General features: G+C 52.9%; 1 long non-coding RNA gene across 4 annotated transcripts in view; it reads left to right on the top strand.

Annotated features, from left to right (window-relative positions):
* Positions 1-19,152, top strand: part of LOC140618717 (uncharacterized) — a 34,059-nt gene extending 14,907 nt beyond the window's left edge. For all 4 annotated transcript variants that reach the window (XR_012018791.1, XR_012018792.1, XR_012018793.1 and 1 more), the window contains one exon: positions 15,751-19,152. This is a non-coding gene — a long non-coding RNA (uncharacterized lncRNA). The remainder of the gene's footprint in view (positions 1-15,750) is intronic.
* The last annotated feature ends 1,660 nt before the right edge of the window (positions 19,153-20,812 follow it).

Raw genomic sequence — 20,812 nt, 5'->3', positions numbered from 1 at the left:
CAGGCTCGGAGGCACTTTGTTCCATAGCCCTCTTGTCAGAGCAAAGAAATTTGTCAAGTCCGTCTAGTAATTCTTTTTTTTTTTTTTTAAAGATTTTATTTATTCATTCATGAGACACACACACACACACAGAGAAGCAGAGGCACAGACAGGGGGAGAAGCAGGCTCCATACAGGGAGCCCGATGTGGGACTCGATCCCGGGACTCCAGGGTCAGGCCCTGGGCCGAAGGCAGGTGCTAAACCGCTGAGCCACCCAGGGATCCCCTGTCTATTAATTCTATCGGTCCTTGCCTCCCCTCCCAGAGCTGTCTTGGAAATTAGGAATGAAATTGGCTATTTAGCCATCAGGAGTTGAGTCACTTGTGTGAGCAGGACGCTGTCGCAGGTGCTGTGGGGGGGCATGGCAGTAACAGAATGAACTGCAGCTCCCCCTCCGACATGCATGTCAGCGCGAAGTGCCCCCAATTCTACAAAGTGGGCTGCCAACCAGTGCCAAATAGTGAACCCTACAGTATTGGGGAAGTGCTGATACAGTCAGGGGAAGTTCATCTGTGGGGGGAGGTTTCTGGAAAAAGATGTGGTGGTGTTTTTTTTTTTTCCCCCCTGGCCTGACTTTTTAGATTTTTTTGTTTTTTTAAAAGTTCTGTGGTGAGAAGATCGCTGTGCTGGTCTCTCTGAGAGAGACCAAGAGGAATCCCATGAGTTCTCAAAAGGCTTGACAGACTATTGTCATGGGTTCCCCTAGACACCAACACAGTTTCCAAGATGAGACACGAGATAAAAGACTGGTTCTGCTCTGCCAGGTGAGTGGGTATAATCACCCTTGAACGTATTTTTTGGACAATCATTGAAAAGGACTATTTTTCGAGATGGAGAGCTTTTCAAACTTTCTTTTGGGTAGAAATGAATTCAGGGAGCTTGAAGTATTCCCCACCCCTGACTGTGGCAATCAGCCAGAAAGCCTCAGCCCTACTGAGAATTTGGCACTGTACGTCCCACTTGCCCCCAGGTCTGGGTACAGTACAAGAGCATTTGGCTCAATTCTCTGGGGCGTTATTTTGCTGTTACTCAGACTGCACTGATCCGGGTTGGCTCTCACCAGTAGAAATAGTGACAGGCCCAAACTCCTGGTTCTGTGATTTTGGGGGAATGCCATCTCGAGCTAAAAGCAAATGATAGGGTGAAATAATCACCTATTTGACATGGCCGGATGCTGTCCAGGCCACTGTTGGGATTATAATACTCTATTTGTGCCCTGTGGACAGAGCTGCTGGGAGTTGTCTTCTCGAGAATGGCCTTTCTTTCCCTTGGGTTTGGGTTCTACCAGTGTTCTCTCATCCATCCAGCACCCACTCACCTACCTGCCTACCTACGTACCCACCTCTGCCACAGGTGGAGCACTTTCTAGGCTCCTAATCCAACAGGAAGTGTCTGGTAGCTCCCTTATTTAGGCAAAGCGTACACTTGGGCACACAGGTCCTCCTTGGGCATGGTGCCTCCTTTTCTCTGCTTCTGCTCTAGCTGTCAGCTTTCATGTGGTCCCTGGTTGACAGCCTGGACTCTGGCCATTTGCCTGGCCTTGTCCTACAGAAATTAGGACTAGGTTCTCTCCATCTGCCTGCCCTCAACTTACACTTGAGCTTGCCTGGTTCTTTCCCATGGCCCGCTGAGACATTGGTGTCCCAAGATGCCCACAGCCCCTGTGATTCTAGTGTCTGATGTCCCCGCTGCCCTGCATACCAGCTTCCTCCTGGAGATGGGCTGCTGATCGCAGAGGACTCCGCTATCAGGAATGTCCTCTGGCTTGTGCTTTTAGCTCGTGTCCAGCTCTCCTGGGCATCCAGCCTTTACCTCCAGCCACCAGCACTGACAGAGAGCCTCAAAGTTGTTTTTCTCTCATCTGCTGAGAAAGTGACTCACCCCTTCAGATTTGGTGGGGGAGTGAGCAAACGAGCAACGCACCCAGAGGGGAGAAACTCTGCCTGGTGTCATGGTTCAGGCTCATGCTCACAGAAACCCTTTCAGCTCGAGCTCTTCAAAATATGATTAGACCAATTTTACATGTCTAGTCACTGAGGCTCTGGTAGATTGGGACTGTTTCTATACGTGCAAAGTGAAGTGGGGAATTGGGGCAATTATCTTCAGGCAAATGGCTCTGGGCTCTGTAATCAGTCCGGCCTGGTAACAGGGGAAATCAGCCTCATTCACTGTAACGCTGCTCTGAGTTAAAGAGGATTCTAGGTATTTGTTTGTTATTTGAGCTGGGCTTTGTTTTTCTAAAAGGCAGTCTGGTGAAGCTGCATCCCACCCTGCACAGATGTTAGGGCACGTGGCTTTTGGTGGCAGGGCACTGTTGACCAGTCAGACGTGGGGGACAGTGATATGGATCTGTATGTAATCAGCAGTTCACCTGACCACCTCTGCTTCCGGTGGAAGTAGCTCTGGGCTCGCCTGTCTTTTCTCCACACCCCTTCCCTCCTCAGGATCCATAAGGATCCTGAGACATGGGCCAGGTGATTGACAGGGTCATCCCTATGCCCGGACCATCCAGGTTCCAGCGGGGCCCACGGTCAGACATGGACTATGCATGCTACAGAAAACATCGTGAAACTAGACTAACACAACAGAAATGAACAAAATCGGAAATGAAAACTCATCAATAGGCTGGCCATGGCTTTCCCCTCTTCCACTCATGGTTTTGGCTAAACATCATTGTAAATTGGGGGTTTTCCCTTTACTGGTCTAGAAATACGCTCACAAAACACCATCACTTCCCTCCGAGCTCTTCACTCATAGAGCAAGAGAAGACTCCTGTTTTTCCAAAGCACAGAGGTCTGGTTTTGTTTTGAGGCAAGTGCGGACTTCAATCATAATTGCCCTTGAGGACAGTCCTTGCCATTAGGAAGCCAACCAGCGGGTAAGCTGGCCGCGTGGGGCCTGCTGGGGGACGCCGGGCATGGGCCCTGGCCAGGGAGCCCTGGTGGGAGATTCTTGCCTGTCCACTGCCCATGTCTCCTTCACCTACACTGGTGCTCACAGAGAACAAGAGGATCTAATTAACAAGCACCCCAGCAAGGACGCTGTGGGTCTTGAGATGACCATGGGGAAATAAACAGAGGAGGCAGAAAGGTGTTTTTTTTTTAGACTGTCAGACAACTTCATCTTTGTCACTTGGAAATTGCCTGATGTTTAGTTAAAGCTAAAACTTCCTTTCCATATTTGAGATAAGAGGGTCTTGAAAAACCTCAGGCCAGACTATTGTGACATTAGGTGGCTTGTGTATTTTTTGTTTATTGATAGCTACTTTATTCCTGCTGCGTTTGTTAAATCGTAATGTCTTTCTCCATTGTTTTACCCTGATTGATTTACAGCCTTAATGATCATCACTTTATACTATATTTTAAGATCTACTGGGGCAAATGCCTTCTTATTGGATATTATCTCAGAACCCTCTGATAGTTTTGTGCACTTATTTTCCTATAGAATTTAAGAACCACTTTTATCAAGTTCTGTAATGACCTTGGTGATCTTTTGACTGGAATTCCATTCAATCTATAAATTAAGTTGGGAAATACAGTCATCGTTTCTGCGTTTAGCCTTGAGCCCCAGTATGATCTCACTCTTCATTTACTTGAGTTTCTATCTCTCCCATTAAGGATTTGTGTTTTCATTATATAATGTCCACGTATCATATGTAGAGTTTGGTATGTGAAAATATATCATGTATTTCCCAAGTATTTGATACTTTTGTTGCTATTATGAATGGGCTCTCTCTTTTCATTTTATTTGCAGGCTGTTTACTGTGCGTTTATAGGAATGGTATTGATTTTTGTGCATTTTTCTCATATTCTGTGACTTTTAGAATTGGTTGGTTTATGAGGCAACCAGCAGCCTGCTCAAGCAAATACTCAATGAAGGTTGAAGAGGATTTTGTCGAAGGGATTCCTACATAAGAGAGAGAGGTGAACAACGTCAGTGGTCACTAAATGCAAACCCGCGGTGAAGTGTGAAAAATTAAAGACGATGGGGTGGGTTTTTCATCAGGCTCAAGTTATTCAGAGAAGGGACTTTTTTTTTTAAAGATTTTATTTTTAATGGATCTTTACTCCCAACATGGGGCTTGAACTTAATAACTCTGAGATCAACTCCACCAACTGAGCCAGCCAGGCACCCCAGGGACTATTCTTGACCACGGAGCCTGCAGAAGCTTCCCTCCTATTAGTATGTCAGTGTCACCCCCTTTTGAATCAAACAGATAGTAATGTGAGGTTTTTGTTTTAAGATTTTAGAGGTTTTTTTTCTTTAGAGCTTCACAAAATGTTTTTCATTTTTTAAAAATGATTTTACTTATATTAAAAAAATAAATTGGCTGCCCCAGATTGGCATCTCACATTTCTTTTGAAATTTTAGTGTTGTCTGAAATCTCTGAATCAGGGACTTCCACCTCATTGTCCTCTTGACAAGTGGTACAGTTTGTGATATTTGGTAATTCTGGGCTTCTCTTTTTATTTAAAAATAAGTTTGGGTTATTCTTTTATATTCTTCTGGTTAGTCACGTCATTTCATTAGATTGTGATGTTTTATGTCTTCTTTCATCCTTTTCTAGTCTCCTCACCCTCCCTGGTGCCTCCACATGCTGTCTGACAGCATATGGCAAAGAAGAGCCCTTATTCCTTTATGAAACAAGGGAATGGGAGGAGGGGGAACCTCGCTGTGTTTCTTTTTTTAAGGGATTTTCTCTTAATGTCCTTTCTCTGAGTGTATTTGGGTGGCTTCTAAGAGGAAGCAAGATGGCATCTAATAAGAGGGACTCAGTAGAAAGGCTGAGAAGTGTGAGAGGTGAGAAGCCAGTGTTGGAACCAGATGGACCCAGATGTGCATCTTATATATTCTGCTTCATAGCTGACCAGTGGCATCACCTGTCTGGACTTCCATCTCCTCCATTGCAGGAAAGGTCTTCCAAGGGTCCAAAAAACTCTCCCTTCCAGGGTTATGGAGAGCATCAAATGAGGAAAGAAATAGAAAGTGCCCAGCAAGGGTCTAGAACAGGTGAACTCTGAACCAGTAGTTTGGCTGATGGCAGCTCTCAGTGATGGTGGTGAAGTTTGTGATGTGAGTGGTGGTTGGGATGATGTAGTGACGATGATGCTGGTGCTGGTGGTGGTGCTGGTGACGGTGGTGAATGTGATGGTGGTAGTGGTGGTGATGGTGGGTTTTGTTTCCAGTTCTCTCATAGTGGCTTCCTGATGAAGGTCTTAGGAGCGGTGGTTTGATGTACAGAAGTGCACGGAATACTTGCTGTGGGCCATGCACTGTGCTAGGCACCAGGAATGTGTTGGTGAGCTAAACCAGCCTCTTGTCTCTCTACTCTTTATTCGGCGGGGGATCTGGAAATAATGAATCATCACGCTAAGGAGAGTCTCGTTACAACCTGAGCTAAGGGCACTGGAAAAGAAACTTTTTTCAGAGCGTACAGCAGAGGAAGCTGCCCTAGATCTGGGCATGTCAGGGAATACTTTCCTGGGGAAGTGATATGTGCACACTTGAGCTGTGAACTGAAGGATGAGCATGTGGCAGCGGCAGGGGTGGCCCGGGTCCAAGCGCAGGAATAGCGTGTTTGCAGGCCCTCTGCTGGAAGGGACTGGATGGATGAGGGGAACTGGCAGAAAGTCAGCAGAACCTGGGGGACAGAGTGAAGTGAGTCGGGGAGGTGGCCCCAGGGCTGGGGCCTCCTTGACCCAGCAGAACAGAATGCGGTCTTGGGTCTCCACCACCCTTAGGACGGTGGGAAGCCCTTGTCCTGGTGGCTGGGAGGTGCCACGATCAAGTTGTCTGTGACAAAACTCTCTCTGGCTGGGGGCTGGGGGTAGAATTTGGAGGCAAGCCAGAGATGGTGGGAGTAGTTGGGTCTGGGGAAGGTCATTCTAGAAATACAAAACTGGTGGCAGTGAGAGTGACCTCGAGAGTCGTTGTTGGGGACATCAGCTGACAGCTTGGCGGCAGCGTGGAGTCAGGGAGTGGGCTGTGTGAGGGGGGACACGCAGCTGGAACTGGAAGGGATAGTGGCTACCTTCCACTGAGCACGGGAAGGGCGGGGGGTGTGGAGCGCAGGGGGCTGGTGGACCTCAAGTCCTGCCGAGCCTTGTGGGGCGAGTTCTGCCCCTGGCCCATTGAGTTAGAGGCGCCTTGCATGGCCTGCGAGAAGGAATCTACTAGGCCAAAGGGTAGGATCCTCCATAGTTGGATGGAGGGGCTGTGGCGATAGCCGGGAGCCTAGTGGGAAAGCCCGGGGACGACAGGGCCCCGGAGTTGAGTTTACAGCTCCACGTGGGGCGGGAGCCCTCAAAGATCGGGTTCTTCTGCCCTGCTGCTGTCCCCGTGCGCCGCCCCGAGCCGAGGGTCTTCGCGGGGGGATGGAACATGAACCCCGCGCTCAGATGTCAGCCCCCTTGATAGCAGATCTATTTTTTGTCAGCATCCAAACGGACAATGTGCAGCTTTGCATTCTTTTCTTGATCACGTTAGAACTGACATTCTGCTGGCTTCTTGTTAGAGAAAGAGCAGGTCGAGAGCTGGCTGGACGTGGCTCGGAAGCTCGAAATAGAACTATACCATGGCCTCGCTGCTCTGGCCTGGCAGGGTCCCCGCGGCAGCCGAGGACGACTTGGGCAAGGTGAGAGCCAAGAGCACTCGGTAGCACTCTTTTCCTGCCGGTTATTCAAAAATCCAGCCAAGGCCCAAAGCGCCAGCTGTTACTTGAAGCCAGTCCCCGGGATATGGGGGAGTAGGTACAAGAAAGGCACACCCGTTTCCCTCAGAGACCCTTTTGTGAGATGCCTACTCTGAAAGCTGTGATGTCCTAGCAGCGTCTCCTCTCCGTTATGGCAAAAAATACAGCACTGCGTTACATATGGCGGGCATGAATTAGATACGTTCCATAAATTCGGTGATACTGACCGAGGCTTAAGCCTAGAGTCTGCTTTAGTGGCCCTCGTCCAGCCGCAGCCTCCGTAGCCCACCCCTCACGTTCCCCCGAGGGACCAGCTTCACACAGAATGACCTATTTCCATAGAAAACGTCTTCCTTCCACCCTTCCAGGCCCCACATCCAGTGTGGGCCCCGAACCTGTGACCCCAAGGTCAAGTGTCAGACGCTTAACCCACTGAGCCGTCCGAGTGCCCTCAAAAAGTGTCTTTTTTTTTTTTTTAAAGACAAGTAGTGACTTTGCAGCCTTTTCATTTGGCAGCGTTATCTTGCAGACCCTCGTATGTCGGTTCACATAAGATCTCTGTGGTTCTTTTTAATCGTCGCCCCATCGGCTGTGGTCCCAGTAAAGGACTGTCAATAGCCGTTTTTCCTGTTGATGTGTATTTTTGCTGTTTCGACTTGGTGCCCCGTCCTGGCACATACTTCTGCACACATTTACTAGGGTTCTCTAGGGTCAGTCCTAAGGGAGGTCACAGGTAGACACAGCGCTTTGCCTTGGTGGCCCTTTAGCCCGAGGCTACCAGGCAGCATGTGTCTGACCCTCACCTTCTCGGCACCCAGTTGCTCTGGCCAGGAGGGCAGTGGCACCAGTGCTGTACCCAGACCCCCACATGGTCTGAGGGGCATGACCTTGGCTCTGACCGGTCAGGAAGAAGAGTGAAACTTTAATGAACTACATTTCAGAGACCTGCCGCCCAGAGGGGTGGGGGGAGACCTGGCCTAGAGGCGGCCGGGGCACAGGCTGTGCACTCAGCTTCTTCCAAGTTCTGGTGAAGGGCAGCGTGCCTTTGGGGAGGCAGCATTGACAAACCGTTCTTGCTGGCGATCCCTCGAGAACTCTGAGCTGCGCTCTGGTCTTCTGATCATTTTGAACCCGCGTGGTAGGCCTCCCTGCCTAATCCCCCATCTAGGCAGTTTAAATTGGGAATGGTCACAATGGAAAGAATGCTCTCCAGCCTTCGAGATCGGGGGACCCTGTCCCCCACTCCCCTCCCTGCCCTGCTCTTTGCAGGCTAGACGAGTTAGTCATGGTGTATAACCAGGGTTACTGTGTAATTTGTCATCCAGCTGGGACGTTTTTGAGTGTGGAAGGCCGTGTTAACTGGAGGGGTTTCTGGGATGACAGGGGTAATGTAGGGCTTTCCTGCAGACCGGGTTGTACGGGCTGCCTAGCTTTTCCTCAATAGTAACGTTAATTTGTTATCCATAATGTAACATTGTAGGGAGATATATATCTACAAAGTTAATGAAATAATATGATTGACATTAATATTATGTTTAGTAGGTTTAAAAGAGTAACTTCCCATTTCCAACTAGATTTATTTATTTATTTATTTATTTATTTATTTATTTATTTATTTATTTATTTATTTATTTTTCCAACTAGTTTTAAAATAGACTTCTGTCTGAAGAGAGAAAGGTCTGCTCTTAGGAGCACCTGTTACATTGGGTGAACTATCAGCGTGAAAAGGGAAGTTTGCTCGTCTGTGTTTCTGAAGTCATCGTGGAAACGTAAAGAAGGAAAAGAGCAAACTTGGGAGAAAGAAAACACTAACTTGACCTTTCATGTGGGTTCCTGACCTGAGAGCTGGTGCGTGACCACCGGCCTAGGGGCTCCGCTCAGCATCAGCGGTGGGGACTCTGGGCTCCTTCTTTCCCGTCTCATGCACCCGGATGGGACAGAGAAGACTGGAGGTGGCTGGCCTGTGGTGTGGATGGAATGTGGTCAGAACTTTCAGAGCTCAGAAGCACTATACAAGTTAGAAAAAATTTTACAGTCCCTTAGAAATAATTGAGATTTTTGCTCAAACTTCAATTATTTCCATACCAGCTGGATGAGTTTTGCCATATTCCCGCACTATAGCTGCACTTAATGGTTTTCTTTAAATCAACTTGTTGTATCTGTGTAAATGAATTTAGTTTTAAAGGAAAATTCTACCGTTACTGCTTCGCTTCTGGCTAAGAATTTTTTAAATACTTGAGAAGATAAATCCAAAGCTCAGTTGGCCCTTGGCCCATTGGGGTTATCCTGGGCACCAGGTTCGGTTGGTCCAGTGCAGCACTGTCTTCTCCCCGGCAGACGGCGAGGAGCTGAGTCTGCTCATCCCCTTCAGGAGGTACTGGTGTGGACCCGAGAAAAGATGTCATGACAGGTGACAGCACATTCTGGTCTCCCTCGCCAACAGATATGTACCATCAAGGGGGGACAAATTAGATTTTGACCCCAGTATCTAATGAGGCAACTCTTAGCTGAGGAGTGCTGGGAAGGCCTCTGGTTCCAACCAGCTGAAGCCTGTTGAGTTTGCACAGGACTAAATTACTTGGGGCATATTTTCTTTCCATGACATTTGCCTTCTAATAATAAATCGACAGATGTAGTTGTCTTGATCTGCCTTTACCATGACATTTGCCGTCACTTCACATGTTTTTGTTTGCAGACGCAGCCAAGAAACAGGCTTATCAGTGAGGCTTTAACCCGTGCCCTTGGCCTCAGCAGAGCTCTGTCCCAAACAACAGGAGCGTGAGCTCAGGCACCTTCTCTACTTCCTGCTGGCACGTCTTGCAGGGCCCACCCACACCCTCTTTGAGCTGAGGCCTCTTCTCTCATGCTGGGCTTTTCTGGGGATTTGGGTGGGGGTAGGTGGGTCTTTCTCCCATCATGCACTTGGTTCTTGATTGGATGCCAGAAAATGCCAGAAAAGAGCCTGTGCCTAAAAATACGCCCTCAGAAGTGTGGTAGGATATGCTTTTCATACGGGTCAAAAGCCAGCAAAACTAAGCCAGTATGTACATGATAGAAGAAACACATTCACAGAAAGCAGAAAGCCTATGATAAACTAGAGATTTGTTACTGTGTTGCTGTGGCGGCGAAGGTGGGTGAGGGCAGGCGAGAAAGGCGTTCTAGTAGATGAGGTTACCGGCTGTGTCTTGCTTGGGTTGGCTCGTTGTGTATTTTTAAATACTAAATTTAAAAAAGTATGTGTTGAGGCTGTCTCCATGGGTCAATGGAATGGGACAGTTGAAACAAATCCAGGGCATTTGGGGAGGAGACCCGTTGTGCTGTGGCCAAAAGGAGGTCGTTTTCAGGCGGGGCAGTTGCTGACCGGCACACCAGCGCTCTCTGCTCACGTCTCTTTCTTTTGTACACGTTGAGAAGTGTCCCAGAAGGGTTCCTAGCACACGTGAGGTTCTCCGTGATTTGTTGATTTGTTTTTTCACATGTATGTTGTGAGTATTTTTGAGTGTGTTCAGATTTTGTTGAATTTTTGTTGAGTCTTTTTTTACATGTTGAAGCTTAACCTTGTTAGGGAAGTTTGCCAGCACACAGAGGTGGAGACGAGACCCTGGGGCCCCAGCACAGCTGTGCTAGCCCATCAGCTCTTGCTCCCTCTTTCACCCCTACTCCTTTGGGTAGCTTTATTAAGGCATGTCCCAGAAATCATACCATTTCACTCTGCTCTTTCTGGGCTCTTTTGGGCTCTGTTGAAGCCACCTTCTTTCCGTTAAGAAGAGCAAGTCACGTAACTGCCCCTGCTTTTCCCTCCTCCTCTCCATGAGACACTTAGTCACTACACAGATCTGGGGCACCCTTGAGAGGGGAGTAGACTCTAATCCCTATGAGCCCCAGGAGATCCTGGGGCTCCCACCCGTCTTCTGGATCCCTTTTTCAAGGCCCCCAAATCGGTCACTGGAGATGTTTTCCCAATTCCCGAAACAACATAGACACATTTTCAGTGACCAGGCAAATTTCAGCAATGCTCTTTCTAAAAGAATGCACATTTGGAACGTACAGAGCCCAAATCAGTGTGATGTCAGTTGTCACTGTCCGTGTGGAAAGATTTTGCCACGGCCAGCTGCTGGGCCTCTTGGCGCTATATTAATAGCAGAGCCATGGGGCCCAGTGGGGTGGGAAGCCAGGGAGGGCAGGGACAGCTGTGGCGGACATCACACCATGCTCCAGGCATGTGCTCCCGTGTCCTGGGCACACAGATGGCCCACACCTTGCCCTGCCGCTCAAAGCCCCCCGGGCCCACGCCTGTCTTCTCCTTGTAGGGGCAGGAATGGGCTCCAGCGGATGGTACACTTGACGGAGGAGCCAAATTAAGATTGGCGTGATTGGAATAGAGGGTTCGGGTGGCCCGATGTTCTGGGTCAACTTACGCTTTTACTGGAAGCACGGGCATGTGCGGGCCGAATGAGGCAGTGGTATTTAAACAGCTGGGGGTATTGGGTTCTATATGCCAAGGCTGGACAGATATTTTTAAATGTCACAGGCCAAATGGAAGCTCCGTTGGCAGCAGGATAGAGGGGCAGGGGGATTTGGAGGACACTGCATTACCATGGCTAGATATGGTCAGGAGAGCTGGGAAGGATTAGTGCCTGGGAAGGAGCCCAGCATGTGCAGTTCGGTGAAGAGGTAGCAGGAGGGTCATTTGAGTAAGCGGTAGGCGGCGGCGGGCGGGGGCGGGGGCGGATGGAAACGTGGGGAAACGCCAAGGACAAGTGTGGAGCCCAGAGGTCAGCGGGGTTGAGCCCCCTCGCTCGCAGGGACGGCCCCGGGGCGCAAGCCTTGTGGGTGAGGTCCCTGGTTCTGGTGTCACGCAGAACCGAGCGCCAACCTCAGCCCCCCGCTGTCGGCCCCGCGCCCCTGGGGGCGCCTCGATGGCCTGCCCGGTCGGTCTCCTGGTTTACGAGGAAGGAACCAAGGCTCTGCGCCCTTAAACTAGATGAGCAGCACCTGACGCCCAGAAATAAGTCCCGAAACGGTGGCCGCTATTACTACCGGCAAAAACTGATGTCGGGGAAAGCCGCCCTTCTGGAAGGGAGTTGGAAACCGCCCCGCACGCCGATCCCGCCCAGAAACGGCTTGTGCTTCAACCGCACACGACAGTCTTCCTAAGTCTCCATCATGGTAGCCGCCAGTGTTTAGGTATTAGGAGATATTACCAAAACTCGGAGGGTGGACTTCTCCTGGCCCACTCCCGGGAGCCTCTAGCCGCCCGGGGCCCTGTCCACAGGCGGCCGTCGCCGAGGGGCGGCCGCCCCCTGTCGGGGAGCCGAGGACCGCCACCGCGCTGGCCGCCACCTGGCCTCGTCACTCATCTCTGAGCAGGGCCTGGCCTCTGTAGGCATTTGCACTTGCTCTCCGTGCAGTGAAGTGGACCTATTATTATCTCCGAAGGGGCGAGGGCTGTCAGAATTAGCCACCCAACTGCTGGCTGGGGCCTCCTTGACTTTGCCATGACATTGATCTTGGGAGACCTGGGCTCATGGGAGAGCGCGGAGTGGCCCGGCCTGGGAAGGGGGCAACGAGCTCTCACGAGGGCCTCTGGCAGGCCCCTGGAGGCGGCTCGGCTGCCGGTTTCCCTCCCTGTGGCCCCTCGGTAACCTGAGTAGGAACACCACAGGGTTAGGGCGGTTTCTGTGGCCACGCCAGCATCCGTGCGGCTCTGGGCCTCTCAGCCACGAGGATGGGCTTTTGGAGGCCTGGGGAGGCCGGAGCGGGTCTGGAACCTGGATGTGGCTTCCAGAGCGGAGGAGGAAGGCAGGAGGGTGGGGGGTGGTGCTCAGGGGGCTCTTGGGGCTCTTGACTGGGGGCAGGCGGCCCTCAACTTAACCCCCGTGGCTGCGCAGAACCTCCTGTTTATCCAGGCCCCTGGGAAGAACCCGAGGCAGCCGTGGTGCGGCTGGGCCGTCGGGGCCCCGGTGTGAGGGCTGGGGAGACCACTCCTCTTCTGAAGAACCACGTCTTCTGTGGGAGAGACGCACACAACCAGCCTCACGCTCGGGAAGCCCCGCTCCTGACTTGTTTGCTCCTTTATTGGGTATGTCTCGTGGTGCCTCCCACATCCAAGGCATTAGGGAAATACAGTAATTTATACAATCTTCATAGCAACTTCACCGGGAAACTGAGGCGCCCGGGTCAGATAGCCTGTGCAAGGCCATACAGCTGGACAGTGTGGAGTCAGGATTCTAACTCCAGAGCCCACCTTCTGAACCGCTGCTTAGGGATGGGAGGGGGGAGCTCCAGGGAGGAGTCTGAGGTGGTGCTGGGGCTGAGTCAGGAGCCCCCGTGTCCCCGTGTGTCGTGTGTCGTGTCCCCGTGTGTCGTGTGTCGCACACTAGGGGAAGGGCTTGGGGTGGGAAGAGCTGGTTGCAGGAGTGAGAAGGAGGGGATGGGCTGGACCAGGGCCAGGGTCTGAATCCACCACCTCTAGCGCCCTCTCTGCTACTGTGTAAGAGGCATTGCCAGAGGCAAGAGGAGCAGCTGGGAGACCAGCTGGTCCAGAGGCCTGGCTGGTCCCGTCAGTGGGGATGGTCAGCGGGGATGATGAGTATGTTTGGGATGCATTTGGAGGCTCACAGCGCTTGCCTAAGGATGTGCTAGCGGTGAGAGGTCAATTTGATTTGAACAGAGCTGAGCTGGGGTAGCTGGGGTCTGATTTCCTGATGTGGTCCAGTCTGAAGGAGGCTTTCACTCTGAGGCCTGTTTCTTGACAGCGTAGAGGAGGGTAGGGTCCCTGTTACTTCTGGAATGTTTGTCAGCCTACGGTCAGAGCTGGTTCCTTCCAGCCTGGAGCAGACATGGCCTTGGGGCAAGGTGGCCTTGGAGCACTGACTGGGGTGTGGGATGTGACTATTAGAGTGTGGGCAGGCTGAGGGCAGAGGCCAGTGTGTGCATGGTGATCCGATTTCCAGCAGTGCCTTCCCTCTCACCTGCTCTTCTGGAAGGAGCAGTAGGACCTGTACATGTGGAGTTCCAGAGACTCCCCATTTTCACTCTCAGGTAGGGGAGGACAGTGAGCCTTGAGAGGTCAGTGCCTGAAGCCACGCCTCACGTCCCATGAAAATGGTCAACTAAGTGGGTGTGTGGGTGACCATTGCTCACTGTGGGTGCACTGTGAAGAGGTCTTCTGGACAGCCCCATGTTGGCTTGGAGCCCTGCCCTTGGTCTTCCTCTCTTTGGGTGATCGATGTTCCCAGGGGCTGGGACCGTGCCACAAAGTGCCCCAGTTCCTCACCACTAGGTGGCGCAGCTGCAGTAATGATGTCGACTGCTCTCCATGCCCCTTTCTCAGGAGAGTCCCTGGGGTGGGGGTTCCTATGGTCCCCTTGGCCCAGGGGACCTCTCGGACCTGCTCTGGACCTGGCCATGTGGTCTCAGATAAGTGGTGGCACCTGCATGTGTTTCCTTGCCTGGAATGCCAGTTGGGTACAGAGATGATGGGTTTCCATTGGCGCAGTCATTCGATGGTGAACGAGGCCACGAATTCAACTGCCTTGTGTCTTCTTGGGTTCCCTAGCCTCTGTCCCTGCTTGAAAAGATCAACAGGCCCGCCAAGTTCTGTCTCCTTCCTCTTGCCAACCAGAAAGATTTGAGAGAAGGTTTGACTTGAAATCTTGACTCCTTGTGCTTTGCTCTTGGCTGGCCGAGGCTCTGGAGTCAACTGTGGGTGGATGATCTAAGATCATCACACAGGAAGGCCTTGGAGAATGTGGCTCGCGGCTGATTTCGTGAACCACCCGTTCTCTCTCATCAGAAAAGGGGCCACGTTTCCAAAACCATTGCTGCTTCTCTCTCAGATTGACAAGAGACAATAGTCTAGAGATTGCCTGTAAATATAAGTTGCTCTGATGGCTCTTCTGGCCACTGGAGGAAAGATCAAGTAGAAAAGCCCCCTGAATGTGACCTTGGGGGTTGTGTGCATGTGTGTCTGTGTGTCTGGCTTTGTTTATCCTGTTAACCCTTCCCCTTTTCTGCTTTCTTTCTAACCCAAATCTATTTGCTCTCGGGTGTCCTTGGAACCTCCAGCAACAGTGTCCCCTTTGAAACTCCAGCACCATTGAGCCTTGTTAATGCCACCTCCTTGATTTGACATCTTAATGCTTCAGACTCTTCTCCATGGGCGTTTACCCTTTGCTCTCTGAAGGAAAGGTCAACTAAAAACATAGATTTGTGTGAACAAGGTCTTAGGAGATAAAGACTGATCTTTGCCTTCTACCGGAACCCAGCCATTCTTAAGGGTTTCTAAGGCATGTTCTCTGCAAATGTCGGTTGGGAGTTGAGTCATTTGTAGCTTTGAGCACAGGCCGGGCGGTGGCCCCTTACAGACGCCGAGTCAGAGCTCACTTTGGGTTCGCCACCGGGCTTCTGTAAGATGGCTTGATTAATTCACAGTGGCAACCCCACCACCCAAAGCCTCCTGAAATGAGAGGATTTACTGTACCAGTTTACTGCCAAGCCATATCAGGTGAAAGCAGGGAACTCCAGACCATCTGTTGTTAAAAAAAAAAAAAATTAATAACGGAACATCCATAGAGCAAACACTTTGTACTGCTGCATAATAAATGTGGAATGCAGTGACCTTGGTTGGGGTGGCCATGGGCCTGTCTCCCCACTACCTGCTTGTCTGGGGCGCCAGGCTGTTAGGTCTGTGGTCTTCTGCCCCCCGAGGAGAAGGTCCCACTCAGACGTCCTCTTCCTGATCCGGTTGCCGTCGTCATTTTCTCACTATCTCCTCTCGGCCGCAGCGAATGTTCTAGGCAGAACGTTCAGGCTCCCGTTGACACTCCTCACCCTCCAGTGCCATCAGCCTAGAACCACCCAAGTCAGCGGTGGGGGTGAGCCCTGGAGCAGGACGCGGGGCACACGGTGGGCTGAGGGCGGAGGGCAGGCTGCGCTCCCGTGGTTTTGCACCACCAGGAAGGACCAGCCTCCTGCTTCCCCAGGAGTGAACTGACAGCTCCTTTTTGATTTGCAGCTTTTGTTCAGAACGAGGCAGGGGTTCGCCGTGGTGGCAACCCTCAAGTTAGGCCATTGTTCATAGACTCTTCTCCTGGGGCCCCGCACAGAACAGCGTCGTGAGCACGCACCCGCTGCTCAAATCAAGGTGGCGACAGAACCTTCAGGGAGAAGCCTTCAGAAGATGAACTGCTGAGGCCGGCTGTCAGCGCGTGAGGCCGAGACAGAGCCGTGATGAAGTTCCTCTCCGTGGTGCTCAGAGCCTGCCGCCAAGGCCCCTGCAAACCCACGTTCAAAGGCCGTTTCTTCAAAGTCAACAGTGCTGCCTTTGAACTGGGATGGGGAGCGGGCGGTCGGAAGGCAGGCTTCGATGTGCATGTTTGAGTGGAGTGCATGAGGTTCGTGGTGGCATTAGCCCTTGGGGGGCAGAGAGGGGCCACCGGTGTCCTGTGCCGTCTCTGTCCACCTGGGGCCACCAGAGGTCCCCGTGCAGGGCCGGGCCAGGAGGGGTGATAATGAAGATGAAGGGCTCTTCCGGAGGGCACCCCCCAATCCTGTTGTGCTGGATTCAGAGGGTTGGGTGGAGGCTTTCCTGAAGGGCTGGAGGAGCGCTGCGCCCACGGGCTGGGCTGTACTGTCAGGAGGCGGGACATGGGGAGCCTGCCCCCCAACCAGCGAGTCCCCCACGTGGTGGCCTGTCCTACTGTTGTTCTGCCCCAAGCCTCCTGTGGCTACCTGCAGTACAGCCCACCCTCTGAGCTTGGCCTTGACCACCAGCATTGCCCCCAAATGCCCCCAAATGTTCCATACGCTGTTCAGCCCACAGTTGCCTGAAGACCTGCACCTGGGCCTGCTCTTCCTCTCTTGGGGGCCAGAGGGGTCTTTCTCACCCTGGCTTCCCACCTGCAGGGAGCCCCCTGCCACCCAGCTCTCACGGCCCCCATCATCCCTGTCATTTTGCTGGTAATGTTTGCTGCCCCCTATTCTAGTCCGAGAGCTTGTGGGATGGGGGCCAGAGCTGTCCTGAGGATTACTACGTTCACCAGCCTGGTCCTCTCCCAAGGTGTGCAGTGGGTGCCTAACGAATACCTGAGCTTGAGTAGGGTAGACGTCTATCTCTTTGTTCGTTCTCCATAGAGGCCTCCCTGCTCGCCTCGCACCCATGGCTCCCTCGTCTTTTCTCTGGTTCCCTGGAGCTCGTGGCTGCTGCTCTAGGGGCTCCGCAGGGAGCGTGATGCCCGGGTACCCCCCGTCCTCTCCCACGGTCACAGGTGGCTCTCTTCCTCCGTGGCACTTACCATAGCGTAGAACTTACTTTCCTAATGCCTGGCTCCCCCCCACCCCCAGACTGAACCCCCGAGGGCAGGGCCTGTCTTTGTCACACACTTGGAACGAAGCAGGCAGCTGGATGGACCGCGCCGAAAAAGTCAGACCCTTGGGACATGAAAAAGGCAATTGAAGGAGTGTCCCAAGTGCTGGGCGGCTTCCTGACAGTGCTCGGGACACTCGGGCCGCGGGCACTATGAGAGGCCGAGAGAGGAACGAAGGACAGGGCCTCTGCTCCCAGAGTGCAGCTGCGGGGGAGGCTCAGCATCAGCAGCTCTGGAGCCCGCGTCTCAGGGTGGGGGGTGGGGGTGGGTAATGGGCCTAATGGTCCGGTTCTGGGGCCAGGCACCCCCACCCACTCCCCATCGCCAGCACAGCTGTAATGCCAACCACCACCTGCTTCTCTCGCCTGTAGCTTTTCCTCCTGTCCCCAGCGAAGACTACACGCCCGTCCTTGCCAAGGCCAGCCTTCCTTCCTCGTGGCTTCTGCCCACTGTGGCCTCCTCCTCCCTGCCACCTGTTCAGCCGTGGGCACGCCGGCCCTGCCGAGCTGCACAGGAGAAGCAGGAGTCCCTTCGAGGCGTTCCCTCCGTGGGAAGTGGAAGGCTATACAGGAGAACTAGGAATTAGGTAGCATGTTAGTGTTCTGTGTACCTGCACTCGGGCGGAGCAGGAGGACAGGCTGCAGGTTTAATCTGGGGACCCCACGCTCCCCACCCTGTGTCCAGGCTCAGGGCTTCACCTTCCACATCACTGATATTGAGGCTGGCCACACCCTGGGCCTCTGCCCCCACCAGATGCCAGTGGCCGCCCCTCTGCCCATCTCCAGACATCACCTGGTGTCCTGGGAGGGATCCCACACCCCACTGGGAGACTACAGTTAAGAGACTTACCTAAGTTTTACCTTGACCTGATGGGAAGAAATAAATCAGGACAAAAAAATGTTTCACATACCGTCTGCTCTGGACTCGATCCTCCTGCCCCAGGGTAGCTGAGATGTGAAGTCTGTGCCCTTCCGCGGGTCCTGGTGTTGGAGGGCCTTTGATCCGACATTGCAGAAATAGCTCTAGATCAGTGTGCATCGTGTGCACAATACACAGACGGATTTCCCAGCTCTGCTCGGGGCCCTGGGAAGCCCTGGAAGCAGGGGCACCCCAGCAGCCGCAGCCGTGCCCCACCTCAGACTTGGTCTCCGATGCCAGTATCTGGTGGAAGGAACCAGCCTCCTTGTTACAAGAGCTTCTTCCTGGGCTGAGGCGAGGACTGTGATGAGCCTGGAGCCCAGAGTCATGGCAGAAAGTAAGGATGTGCTCAAAAACCAAAATGAGGGCCTGGCAAGGGACACAGGAGCCACCCAGAGTGCTCCCAGGGACCCAGAGTGGAACCATTCAACTCACAGGCTAGTCCGGGATTAGGATTCAGTCTACACTGTTGTAGATAACTGAATAAATAGAGGAATGCGTGTGAGAGACAAATCTCTTGTATGGAGAATTGCAAAGAATTCATATAAAAGCCCCTTTAGAAGCGGGGACACAACTACCCACCCCTTCAGTCTGGGCAATGCTCGGGGTCTTGATTCCAGAGCACAGTGGAGAACCTTGGCTGAGGGGAGCACTGCACAGCAGCCGGGGCTGAGGTTCACTTCTCCCATTGACTGTTGGTCGGGAACACAGACCCAGGTAGGGCATGATGAGTAGCCTCCACGTCCAAGAGTCCCTCCTGAACCCATCATCCCAATGATCCAAGTATAAACCCAACCCTGGGGACGTCCTACCAGCACTCCTCAGGATGGTCAAGGTCGTTAAAACAAGGGAAATCCGAGAAACTCCAAGCCAAGAGGAGACCTAACAGTAAAATGTAATGTGTCCAGGAATGGATCCTGCAACAGAAAATAAAGGGCTTTTGGTGAAACCTGAGTAACACCTGGAGTTGAGTTAATAATGTATCAGTATTGACTCAGTCACCGTGGCAAATTAGCCCAGCAATGTAACAATAGTAGGAACTGGGTGCTGGGTGCACAGAAACTCTGGACTCTCTTGGTAACTTTTCTGTAGATCTAAAACGATTTTAAAATAAAAAGCTTTTTTTTAAAATATAGGCACGTGTGGCCCAGTCTCATGAGAAATAGAAACTGAGGCACCAGGCCTTCCTGGATGCAGGTCAGCACCACAGAGAGAGAACTAAAGTAAAATCGCACCCTCTCCCATACCCATGTGGGCTCTGGATGCCCCGTCACCCCCCATCCTCATCTCTCTTCTGTGCCCTGACTCACAGCATGGTGTATTTACAGTGTAAGGGGTTCCTCTTCTGCCTGAATGCAGGCTGCACAGTATGGGGGCGCTGCTCTACTCTGCCCACTGGTGTCCCTGCATGTCCTAGGACGCTGGCACCAGCAGGTGCACAGCCAGCATCAGGAAGAAGAGACAAGAGAGGACGGTCCCTTATGTGGGGGTGACTGGACAGGAGAGAGGAAGTTGGCCCGGATACCTGGTGAGGGAGAAGAGCTGGGGCCCTGGCTGGGACCAGCGGGGCAGTGGGTAGGTCAGAGGGGTGGTGCTGAGCCCGAGGTAGGTCACAGGAGGGGGGTGGGTGGGGTCTCTTGCCCGGAAGCCCTAATACTCCAGCGTGTGCACCAGGACCTCCCGGGAAAGGCCCAGGCCTCCTTGGGCTGGAACTCCTGAGCCTCCATGACCACTTCGGGCCTGGCAGGTGCTCTCCCCATGGCCCGGAGTCAGTGGGGCCTGGGCTTCCCAGCTGCAGGCCACGGTCTGCACAAGTTGAAGAAAACCCAGAACACACTCTTGGAGGAAGGAAGTCCAGGGCAGGGGCCCTGTCTGCCCCAAAGTATCTCCCCAAACTCCCCTGATACTCTCTTCACTTTCTCAAAAGGAAGAATGTTCTTGTAATCAGGTGAATTGGGACTGATACCATCTTCTCAGAAAGAAGGTGTTCCTGTGTACTGGGCATTGGCACCTGCCTGTGAATGGGAGCCATCTGTGGCCTGTTCCTTCACAGCTAGCTGTGATGCCTGTGGTCCAGGCCAGGGTCATGAAGGGGTCCCTGTCCCCTGACCAAGGCTGGGGTGGCTGTGGTGGGGCACCCCCCAACTTGGCTTTCCTGAGCACCATCCTCCTCCTGGGAAGAGGTCCAGAAAGGGCAGGGGAAGGGAAGCAGAGGTGCCCCCCCCCCCCGGCCATCCCCACCCAGTTCTCTGGGGCCAGCCACTACCCATCCCTCCCCGCAGCAGTCTGAAGTGACGTATGCCGCAGGGACGCAGAAGAGGACAAGATGGACATGGGTCTGTGCATGTAGAGCTCAGAGCCTGTGACCCTGTGACAGGGGCTTGGCCAGGAGAAGCAGGGAGGGCTGCCTGAAGGAGGCGGCACGGACACGGACACGGACACGGAGGAGGTAGCCAGCTGGCCAGGCGGAAGGGAAGTGTGTGCCCGTGATGGGGAGGGGGAACGCATGGGGTGGTCTTGACCCTCAGGACTCCCCCAACCTACCCCACCGCCCCAGCTTGGATTTTACTGAGAGGGCAGGGATGAGCCACGTGAAGCATTTTAGACACATTGACAATCCGGCTTGCATTTGGGAAAGTTCCTTCGAGAAGCCTGGAGGCGTCACCCCTCGGTCGATGGGAGCCCGTGATGGGAGCCCCTGAACGGGGAGAGGGCGCTGGCAGAGGGAGGAGAGAGGAGTGCCAGCCCTCCGGTGCAGAGCGGGCCCCAAAGCCGCACAATGGGCACAGCTGG

Source organism: Canis lupus, chromosome 26 (genome assembly GCF_048164855.1).
Source record: "Canis lupus baileyi chromosome 26, mCanLup2.hap1, whole genome shotgun sequence".
NCBI classification, from domain to species: Eukaryota; Metazoa; Chordata; class Mammalia; order Carnivora; family Canidae; genus Canis; species Canis lupus.
This window is presented reverse-complemented; position numbering and strand designations above follow the sequence as displayed.